The sequence below is a fragment of the Theropithecus gelada genome, chromosome X, assembly GCF_003255815.1.
Source record: "Theropithecus gelada isolate Dixy chromosome X, Tgel_1.0, whole genome shotgun sequence".
NCBI classification, from domain to species: domain Eukaryota; kingdom Metazoa; phylum Chordata; class Mammalia; order Primates; family Cercopithecidae; genus Theropithecus; species Theropithecus gelada.
Genome location: NC_037689.1, coordinates 59531370 through 59541495, shown reverse-complemented (window position 1 = coordinate 59541495; position 10126 = coordinate 59531370). Strand labels below are relative to the sequence as shown.

General features: G+C 34.8%; 1 pseudogene across 1 annotated transcript; it reads left to right on the top strand.

The window, feature by feature from the left end:
• The first annotated feature begins 3810 nt into the window (after window positions 1-3810).
• LOC112615676 lies at window positions 3811-7109 on the top strand (annotated as a pseudogene). Its single transcript, XR_003117441.1, has one exon. The product of XR_003117441.1 is annotated as a 52 kDa repressor of the inhibitor of the protein kinase pseudogene (transcript).
• Window positions 7110-10126: the final 3017 nt, after the last annotated feature.

The window sequence follows — 10126 nt, the reverse complement described above, 5'->3', positions numbered from 1 at the left end:
TTTACTTGGTTTCTTTACATCTTTAACTGTTTTGTAGAGTTCTTATAAAGTTATTTTAGCCAACTCTGGGTACTTTTTAAATGTTTCCATGGGGGAAAACAGAGCTTAAAACTTCATAGTTGTCTATCTTGCTCAGGTTGAGATTATCTTTATGGTGCTAAGTATACCAAAAGTCAAAAACTAAACAAAACACTGCATGCTTTTTTGATTCAGCAATGTAACTTTTAAGTTTTCTTGAGGTAAATGATCAAGAATATTTGCAAAAACATTATTCTAAAAGACCACAATTTTAAAATAACAAAGTATATGAAATGATGTATATATTTGAAATTAGGGGCTTGATTAAATAATGAAGCAGTCACACAATGAAATACTAGACAGCTATAAATTAATGTAGAATATTTATTTACACAATAAATGCAGGATACTAAGTGGAAATTTTACCCTCAAAGTGTATGTAAAATACGTCACATTTTAGTTAAAAGTACGTGTGTGTGTGTGTGTGTATATATAAAACATATATATCTATAAAGAGCAAAAACTGCCAGAAACAATTTTCTCTGAGTCACTTGAAATGTGTGAATTCTTCTCTTCTAAATTTCCAATCATATTTAAGAATGTATACATTTTAATCATTGAGATGTTGTAGTTTTTCAAAATTTTTGGAATTAATACGTTTTATTTTTGCAAATGTATAAAATGTGAATGTTACTAGAAAGCTCAATGACTTTGGGAACACTATATTATTTAGAGTAACTTAATCCAAAGATATAATCAGTGATTACCACAATGATGTATGTATAGGGGTTTTAGGGATTTGGGAGCATATCAAGATGAAAGATCTGACTACTCATAGGCAGTAGAACACAGAGATTTTATTGGGCAATGCCTTGAAATGCTTGCATGTGGGGGAAGTTCCTCACAGGAGGAATCTCAACAGAGGCTGTAGCATGGTTCACCACTTAGAAGGGACAGGAAATTCCCAGGGGACAGAGGAATTGAAGAGGAAGGCCTCACATGTATAGGTGATATTAGGCAGCAGCATGGTGCAATCTTTGTGTCATAGAGTTCTAAAGGGCAGCAGTAGCTTGGAGTCTTTATTGTCTGCGATTTATCTTATTTATGGCTAGTAGATGTTTACTGCATTTTCATATGCTATGAAAAAGGCAGAGTCTACATTGTTTTTAATTTGGAGCTAGGATTAAAACAATTTGATGGTAAAAATTTGACTTGGTGATGATGTTTTATTTATTTATTTATTTATTTATTTATTTATTTTTAACTAATCTGTCACAGCCTGCTGTGAATAAATAAAAATTTCAAAAACTACATACCAATAAACAGCAAGAATCCTTAGCTTCTCCATATAATACTATCATTAATTGTATTCATTAGTAGGAATTTTTAATAGCATAGTAAATTATATAACATCTGTAATAATTGTAATGCAGAAGTTAAAATTCCTGCTTTAGAGAAATATTTAGCATACAGGTAAGGCTTCATCATATAATAGTAACTAAAAAATGGGAGTACAAACTATATAAAACATTTTTACTATTTTATAAATATGTCTGACTATCATAAGAAACTGAAATTAAAACAAATCTGCTTATTTAGTAGCTTTGAACACTTCTAATATGTTCCTGGAAAATGAAAGGTGCTGCACATGTTAAAGACTAGTACATACAAAGGGCTGTTTCCATGCCCAGGAACGATCTAATAAGACCCTAAACAATCACACCAGCTTGACCCTTAGATGTTGAGTTAGCACAAAGCAAAGGCAGAATTATAAACTTCCTGCCTTTCGCAGTTTGTTTAGGCTTCTTTAACAAAATTGCCATTGACTGGGTGGCTATAAATGACAGAAATTTTTTTTCCACAATTGTAGAAACTGAAACGTCTAAATTCAAGGTGCCAGCAGGCTTAGTGAATACATTTCCTAGTTTATAAATGGCCTTCATATTACCATGATGACCTTACTGTGTCCTTACATGCTGAAAGTATGAAGGAGCTCTTTACTGTCTCTTTTCTAAGGCCACTAATCTCATTTAGGAAGGCACTGCCCCCATGACCTAATCACCAACCAAAGACCTGACTTTCTAATATCATCATATTGGGTGCTACAGTTTCAACTTGTAAATTTTGGGGGACAAAAACATTAAGTCTATAGCACTGCCTCAGCATTGAAGGTGTGCCACAGCATATACACAGAGTGACCTTAAAGAAATGAAAATGTGCTGGGCATGGTGGCTCACATCTGTAATCCCAGCACTTTGGGAGGCCAAGGTGGGTGGATCACCTCAGGTCAGGAGTTCAAGATCAGCCTGACCAACATGGTGAAACCTCGTCTCTACTAAAAATACAAAAATTAGCTGGACACGGAGGCAAGTGCCTGTAATCCCAGCTACTTGGGAGGCCGAGGCAGGAGACTCGCTTGAGTCCAGGAGGCGGAGGTTGCAGTGAGCTGAGATTGCGCCATTCCACTCCAACCTGGGGGACAGAGCAAGACTCCTCAAAAAAATAAAAAGGAAATGATGTAAATATGTTGAACATAAAAGGATAGAAAAATAAATGTTATATAAACAAAATGAAAGCTTGATTGGCAAGCTTAATGTTTGAGACAAATTTAATGTTAAGACAAAAATTGTCTTAGAAAAAAAAGCAAAACATTTATTAAGATAAAGGAGTCAATTCACCAAGAAGATAAAACAATTATAAATATATACGCACCTAGTAACAGAATACACAACACGTAAAAAGCAACTGACAGAATTAAGGTAAGAAATAAATATTTAACAGTATTACTTTTAGAGTTTAATTTTTCAGTTTCAGTAATGAATAGAATGACTAGACAGAATATTAGCAAGGAAATAGAAGACATGAACTACATTGTACTTCTATAGATGTTAACTCTATTCTACATACAATGTAGTTTATGTCTTCTATTTCCTTGCTAATCTAACATCTATAGACCTATGCATCAATAACATCAAAATTCCCATTAAATGCTCATGAAACTTTTCACAGAACATAGCATTATTTTAGGTCATAAAATAAGTCTACATTGATTTAAATGATTAAAATTATACAAATTATGTATTCCCACTAAAATGGAATGGAATAAAAATCTATAATAAAGAAAATTTGGGAAATTAACAAATCTTTGACAGTTAAAGAACACATTGTTATATAATGTATTAAGGTTCTCCTGAGGGACAGAGCCTATAGGATGTATGCATATGTAAAAGGGAGTTTATTAGGGCGAATTAGATCACATGATTCCAAGGCAAAGTCCTATTAGGCCGTCTGAAAGCTGGAAAAGGAGGTAAGCCAGTAGTGTGGCTCAGTACAAGTCCAAAACCCTCAAAACCAGGGAAGCCTGCAGTGGAGCCCTCAGTCTGAAGCCAAAGACCTGAAGGCTTCCAACAGCCTGCTGCTGCAAGTCTCAGAGTTCAAAGACTAAAGAACTGGGAGTCTGATGTTAAAAGAACTGGAGGAGAGGAAGCAAGTATCAGGCATGGGACGAGAGAGAGAGTGAGTAGACACAGCGAACAAGTTACTTATACCCCGCTTTCCCACCAGCTTTGTTATAGCTGAGGGTGGAACTTCCTGTCTAGTCCACTGACTCAAAAGGCGATCTCCTCCGGCAACACTCTCACAGAAGCACCCAGGAACAATGCTTCATCAACCTCTAGGCATCCCTCAATCCAGTCAAGTTGATACCTAATATTAACCATCATAAAAGACCACTATATCAAAGAATACATCATAAGAAAAAAATCAGCCCCCGCGCGTCGGCCGTGCCGAGCCGGCCGGCCGGCCTGGCTCCCCTCCTCGGCCCCGACGGGCGGGCGGACTGCCCTGAGGAGGCGGGGAGGGGAGGGCTGGGCCGGCCGGCGGGCAAAGATGCCGAACTTCTGCGCTGCCCCCAACTGCACGCGGAAGAGCACGCAGTCCGACTTGGCCTTCTTCAGGTTCCCACGGGACCCGGCCAGATGCCAGAAGTGGGAGAAGAACTGTAGGAGAGCAGACTTAGAAGATGAAACACCTGATCAGCTAAATAAACATTATCGATTATGTGCCAAACATTTTGAGACCTCTATGATCTGTAGAACTAGTCCTTATAGGACAGTTCTTCGAGATAATGCAATACCAACAATATTTGATCTTACCAGTCATTTGAACAACCTACATAGTAGACACAGAAAACGAATAAAAGAACTGAGTGAAGACGAAATCAGGACACTGAAACAGAAAAAAATTGATGAAACTTCTGAGCAGGAACAGAAACATAAAGAAACCAACAATAGCAATGCTCAGAACCCCAGTGAAGAAGAGGGTGAAGGGCAAGATGAGGACATTTTACCTCTAACCCTTGAAGAGAAGGAAAACAAAGAATACCTAAAATCTCTATTTGAAATATTGATTCTGATGGGAAAGCAAAACATACCTCTGGATGGACATGAGGCTGATGAAATCCCAGAAGGTCTCTTTACTCCAGATAACTTTCAGGCACTGCTAGAGTGTAGGATAAATTCTGGTGAAGAGGTTCTGAGAAAGCGGTTTGAGACAACAGCAGTTAACACGTTGTTTTGTTCGAAAACACAGCAGAGGCAGATGCTAGAGATCTGTGAGAGCTGTATTCGAGAAGAAACTCTCAGGGAAGTGAGAGACTCACACTTCTTTTCCATTATCACTGATGATGTAGTGGACATAGCAGGGGAAGAGCACCTTCCTGTGTTGGTTAGGTTTGTTGATGAATCTCATAACCTAAGAGAGGAATTTATAGGCTTCCTGCCTTATGAAGCTGATGCAGAAATTTTAGCTGTGAAATTTCACACTATGATAACTGAGAAGTGGGGATTAAATATGGAGTATTGTCGTGGCCAGGCTTACATTGTGTCTAGTGGATTTTCTTCCAAAATGAAAGTTGTTGCTTCTAGACTTTTAGAGAAATATCCCCAGGCTATCTACACACTCTGCTCTTCCTGTGCCTTAAATACGTGGTTGGCAAAATCAGTACCTGTTATGGGAGTATCTGTTGCGTTAGGAACAATTGAGGAAGTTTGTTCTTTTTTCCATCGATCACCACAACTGCTTTTAGAACTTGACAACGTAATTTCTGTTCTTTTTCAGAACAGTAAAGAAAGGGGTAAAGAACTGAAGGAAATCTGCCATTCTCACTGGACAGGCAGGCATGATGCTTTTGAAATTTTAGTGGAACTCCTGCAAGCACTTGTTTTATGTTTAGATGGTATAAATAGTGACACAAATGTTAGATGGAATAGCTGTATAGCTGGCCAAGCATTTGTACTCTGCAGTGCAGTAACAGATTTTGATTTCATTGTTACTATTGTTGTTCTTAAAAATGTCCTATCTTTTACAAGAGCCTTTGGGAAAAATCTCCAGGGGCAAACTTCTGATGTCTTCTTTGCAGCTGGTAGCTTGACTGCAGTACTGCATTCACTCAACGAAGTGATGGAAAATATTGAAGTTTATCATGAATTTTGGTTTGAGGAAGCCACAAATTTGGCAACCAAACTTGATATTCAAATGAAACTCCCTGGGAAATTCCGCAGAGCTCACCAGGGTAACTTGGAATCTCAGCTAACCTCTGAGAGTTACTATAAAGAAACCCTAAGTGTCCCAACAGTGGAGCACATTATTCAGGAAGTTAAAGATATATTCTCAGAACAGCACCTCAAAGCTCTTAAATGCTTGTCTCTGGTACCCTCAGTCATGGGACAACTCAAATTCAATACGTTGGAGGAACACCATGCTGACATGTATAGAAGTGACTTACCCAATCCTGACACGCTCTCAGCCGAGCTTCATTGTTGGAGAATCAAATGGAAACACAGGGGGAAAGATATAGAGCTTCCATCCACCATCTATGAAGCCCTCCACCTGCCTGACATCAAGTTTTTTCCTAATGTGTATGCATTGCTGAAGGTCCTGTGTATTCTTCCTGTGATGAAGGTTGAGAATGAGCGATATGAAAATGGACGAAAGCGTCTTAAAGCATATTTGAGGAACACTTTGACAGACCAAAGGTCGAGTAACTTGGCTTTGCTTAACATAAATTTTGATATAAAACATGACCTGAATTTAATGGTGGACACATATATTAAACTCTATACAAGTAAGTCAGAGCTTCCCACAGATAGTTCTGAAACTGTGGAAAATACCTAAGGGACTTTTAAAAACAGGCTTTCTTATATTTGATACTTGGAAGAAAAGCCTTAAGGTGTATGTAGGCCACTTAATCACTAAATATCTTTGCCTATAGGACTCCATTGAATACATTAGCCATTGGTAATCTACCTGTTTAAATGGCCCCTGTTTTTGAACTCTCATGCTTTGAAGACCTACCTGTCCTTCCAGAAGAGAACATTGAAAGTGCCATGTTTCCTTCTGTGTGATCTCTGTTGACGGCACTCTGGAATTGTTTTAGTTAAGTCATTTTAGACATAACATTTATTATCACTGTGGATCTCTACTTGTTGGGTGTTATGAATTCTTTGAAGAAATATATTTTGAAGAGGTGTGGGAGGAAGGAATACATTTTATAAAATGGTATAGTGAAGCCCACAATTGATCTTTGACTAATAGGAGTTTTAAATGTGCTAAAAATCTATACTGGACAGTTACAAGAAATTACTGGAGAAAAGCTTGCGAGCTCGCCAAACAGGGATTTCAGTGTAGATTTTGTCTTTCTCGAACTTAAAGGAACAAATGACAAAGTTTGAATGGAAAGGCCTGCTGTTGTTCCACATCTCATTGTTGCTGTTTACATTCCTTTCTGGAGCCTACATCTTCCTAAGCTTTTTAGCAGGTATATGTTGAACACTTCTGTTTCATGGTTGAGACAGAATCAGAGGCCATGTATACTGACAACTGATTTGTCTGTTTTTTTCTGTCTTTTTCCATGACACTTATCTACTGCCTCATCTTGATTTATAAGCAAAACCTGGAAAACCTACAAAAATAAGTGTTGTGGTTTATCTAGAAAAATATGGAAAATATTGCTGTTATTTTTGGTGAAGAAAATCAATTTTGTATAGTTTATTTCAATCTAAATAAAATGTGAATTTTGTTTAAAAAAAAAAGAAAAAATCAGAAATACTTTGAGGAAAAAAAAGTAAAACAGTAACCAAATTTTATGAGACATTGTAAAAACAGTGCTTAAAGGAAATTTTATGGTTGTAAGCACCTGTACTAAAAAGAAGAAAGATCTCAATTTAGTGATCTAACCTTCTACTTTATGAAATTCAAAAGAGAAGAACAAAAAATAAATTCAAGAAAAACAGAAAGAAGGAAATATTAAGGAATGAAAATAAATAATATAACAAATGGAAAGTGATTGAGAAAATCAACAAAGCCCAAAATTGGTGTTTTGAAAAAATTAGAAAGGTTGGCAAAACTTAGACTGATCAGTAAAAAAAAAAAAGAAAAAGAAAGAAATTATTAAAATCGGGAAGGAATGATGTGGCATCAGCACCAACCTTACAGAAGTAAAAAGGATTATAATAAAATACCTTAACAATTGTATGCTAACAAATTAGGTAACCTACATAATAAAAATACCCTCCCCATGTAAAATTTCCTAAACTAAAGTTAAAAATGATTGAAACCAACTCAAGAAGAAATTAAAAATCGGAATAAGCCTACAACAAATAAAGATGATAAATTAGAACCAAAGTTTTCGCACAAAGAAAATTCTAGGACTAGATGGTTTCACGGGTGAATTCTACCAAATATTTAAGGAAGAAATTCACATTCCTTGACAATCTGTTCCAAAACAAAAAAGTAAAGGTAACACTCTTCAATTCATCTTATGAGGTCAGTATTACTCTAATACTAAAAACAGACAAATATATCACATGAAAGCTATAGACCAATCATTGTTATACTATTGAGGCCTAGATACCCAACTAAACACTCAAATAACAATTTAAGCAAAATAGAAAAATGATTGCAAACAATATTAAAGCCAGATGAATCTCAAGAATCCAAAGTTGATTCAACAATATAAAAGTCAAATAGTATAATCATCATATTAATATTATGAGGTATAATACCACATAATCTTTTCCATAGACACCAAAAAATTAGACCAATTTCAACATCATTTTATGATAAAAAATACTCAACAGACTAGAAATCTAAGACAATGTTCATGTTCTGATAAAGGACATCTACAAAAAGCCCACAGAAAACAATTAATGGTAGCATACTGACAGCTTTTCTCCTAACATGGTGAAGAAGACAAGGATCTTCATCTCACTACTTCTATTTAACATATTGAATGTTCTATTCAGGGAAATTAGGGAAAATAAATACAAATCATTCAGATTGGAAAAGAATTACAACTATCTATTTTTAAATGGCATCTTATATATATATTATATATACATAATCCTAAGGAATTTACAAAAATACACCCTATTAGAGTGAACAAATAAGTTCAGGATGTTTTCAAGGTACAAAAAAAATTATTTTTTAAATATACAATGGCATTAAATATTCCCAAAATAAGTAAGAAAATAATTACATTTATAATAGCATCATAAAAAAATTATTTGAAAATAGTTTTCACAAAATTATGCAAGACTTTTTCAGTAAAAACTATAGAACATCATTGAAATAACTTATGGAAGACCTAAATAAATAAGAAAATATTTCATGTTAAAATAACATTTTTGAATTGAAATAATATTTTTAAGATGTCAGTAACCTGAAATTGTCCTACAGATTCAATACAGCTCTTATCAAAATACAAACTGCCTTTTGCGTACATTAACAAGTTGATAATTCATGTGAAAATTGAGAGATGTAAAACAGCCAAAACAATTTGAAAAAAAAAAAAATCAGTGTTTGCATTGTCAAATTACTCTCTTTCAGAAACAAGTTGGGATACTCAGAAGCAAGTAAAACTAACATAAATACATAGATATACATCAATAGAAGAGGAATAAGAATCTCGTGATAACCTTACATCAACAGGAAACTGACTTTCAAGAAGGGTGATAACCCAACTCAGTGAGTTCAATAAAATATTGGCTTTTCAGCAGATGGAGTTCAGAAAACTGGATATCCATATGCCAAAGAATAAATTGGGTCACCTACTTCAAAACATATGCAAAACTTAACTTAGAATACATAATTGACCTACATGTAAGAGCTAAAGTTTTAAAGCTCTTTAAGTTAAGAAAAAAATCTGTGCTGCAAATGACACACCATCAAAAAATAAAAAGGCAACCAACAGAATGTACTACGTATCTAATAAAATATCTAGTATCCAGGACACATAAAAATGTATAATTTGACAATAAAAATACAAATATCCAAATTACTTATTTGTTAGAGGATTTGAATAGATATATCTCTAAAGAAGCTATACAAATGATCAATAAGCACATGCATACATGTTCATTATCTTTAGTTATCACAGAAATCCAAGCTAAAAGCCCAATGAGATATTATATCTCCCTCACTAGGCTGACTGTAATGAAAAAGACAAACAATATCAAGTATTGGCAAAAAATGTGGAGAAATTGGAACCCTCATATATGGCTAGAGGAAAGGTAAAGTATAGCTGCTTTTGGAAATGGTTTGAAAGTATCTCAGAAAGTTGAACATGGAGTTACTATATGATTAAGCAATTTCACTTTTAGGTATACACCCAGGATATATAAAAACCTGTATTCACACAAAATTGGTACCTAAATGTTCATAGCAGCATTATTCATCATAGCCAAAATGTATAAACAACATAAATGCCCATTATTTGTTGAATGGGTAAGCAAAATGTGGTACATCCATACAATGGAGTTTATTTATCTATAAGGGAAGAAAGTACTAATGCTGCACCATAGATAAACCTAAAAACGTGATGTTAAAAGATAGAATCTAGACACAAAAGTACACATATTGTATAATTTTAGCTAGTAGTTTTCAGGAGCTATATGGAGTAAGGAGTAACACATGACTGCGAATAAGTATGGAAGTTTTTGTGGGAAAATATAAATGTTCTAAAATTAGATCGTAATTAATATTGCATAATTTTATGAATATAGTAGTCAATAAAATTGCACATATTAAATTTGTGAATTATATAATATGC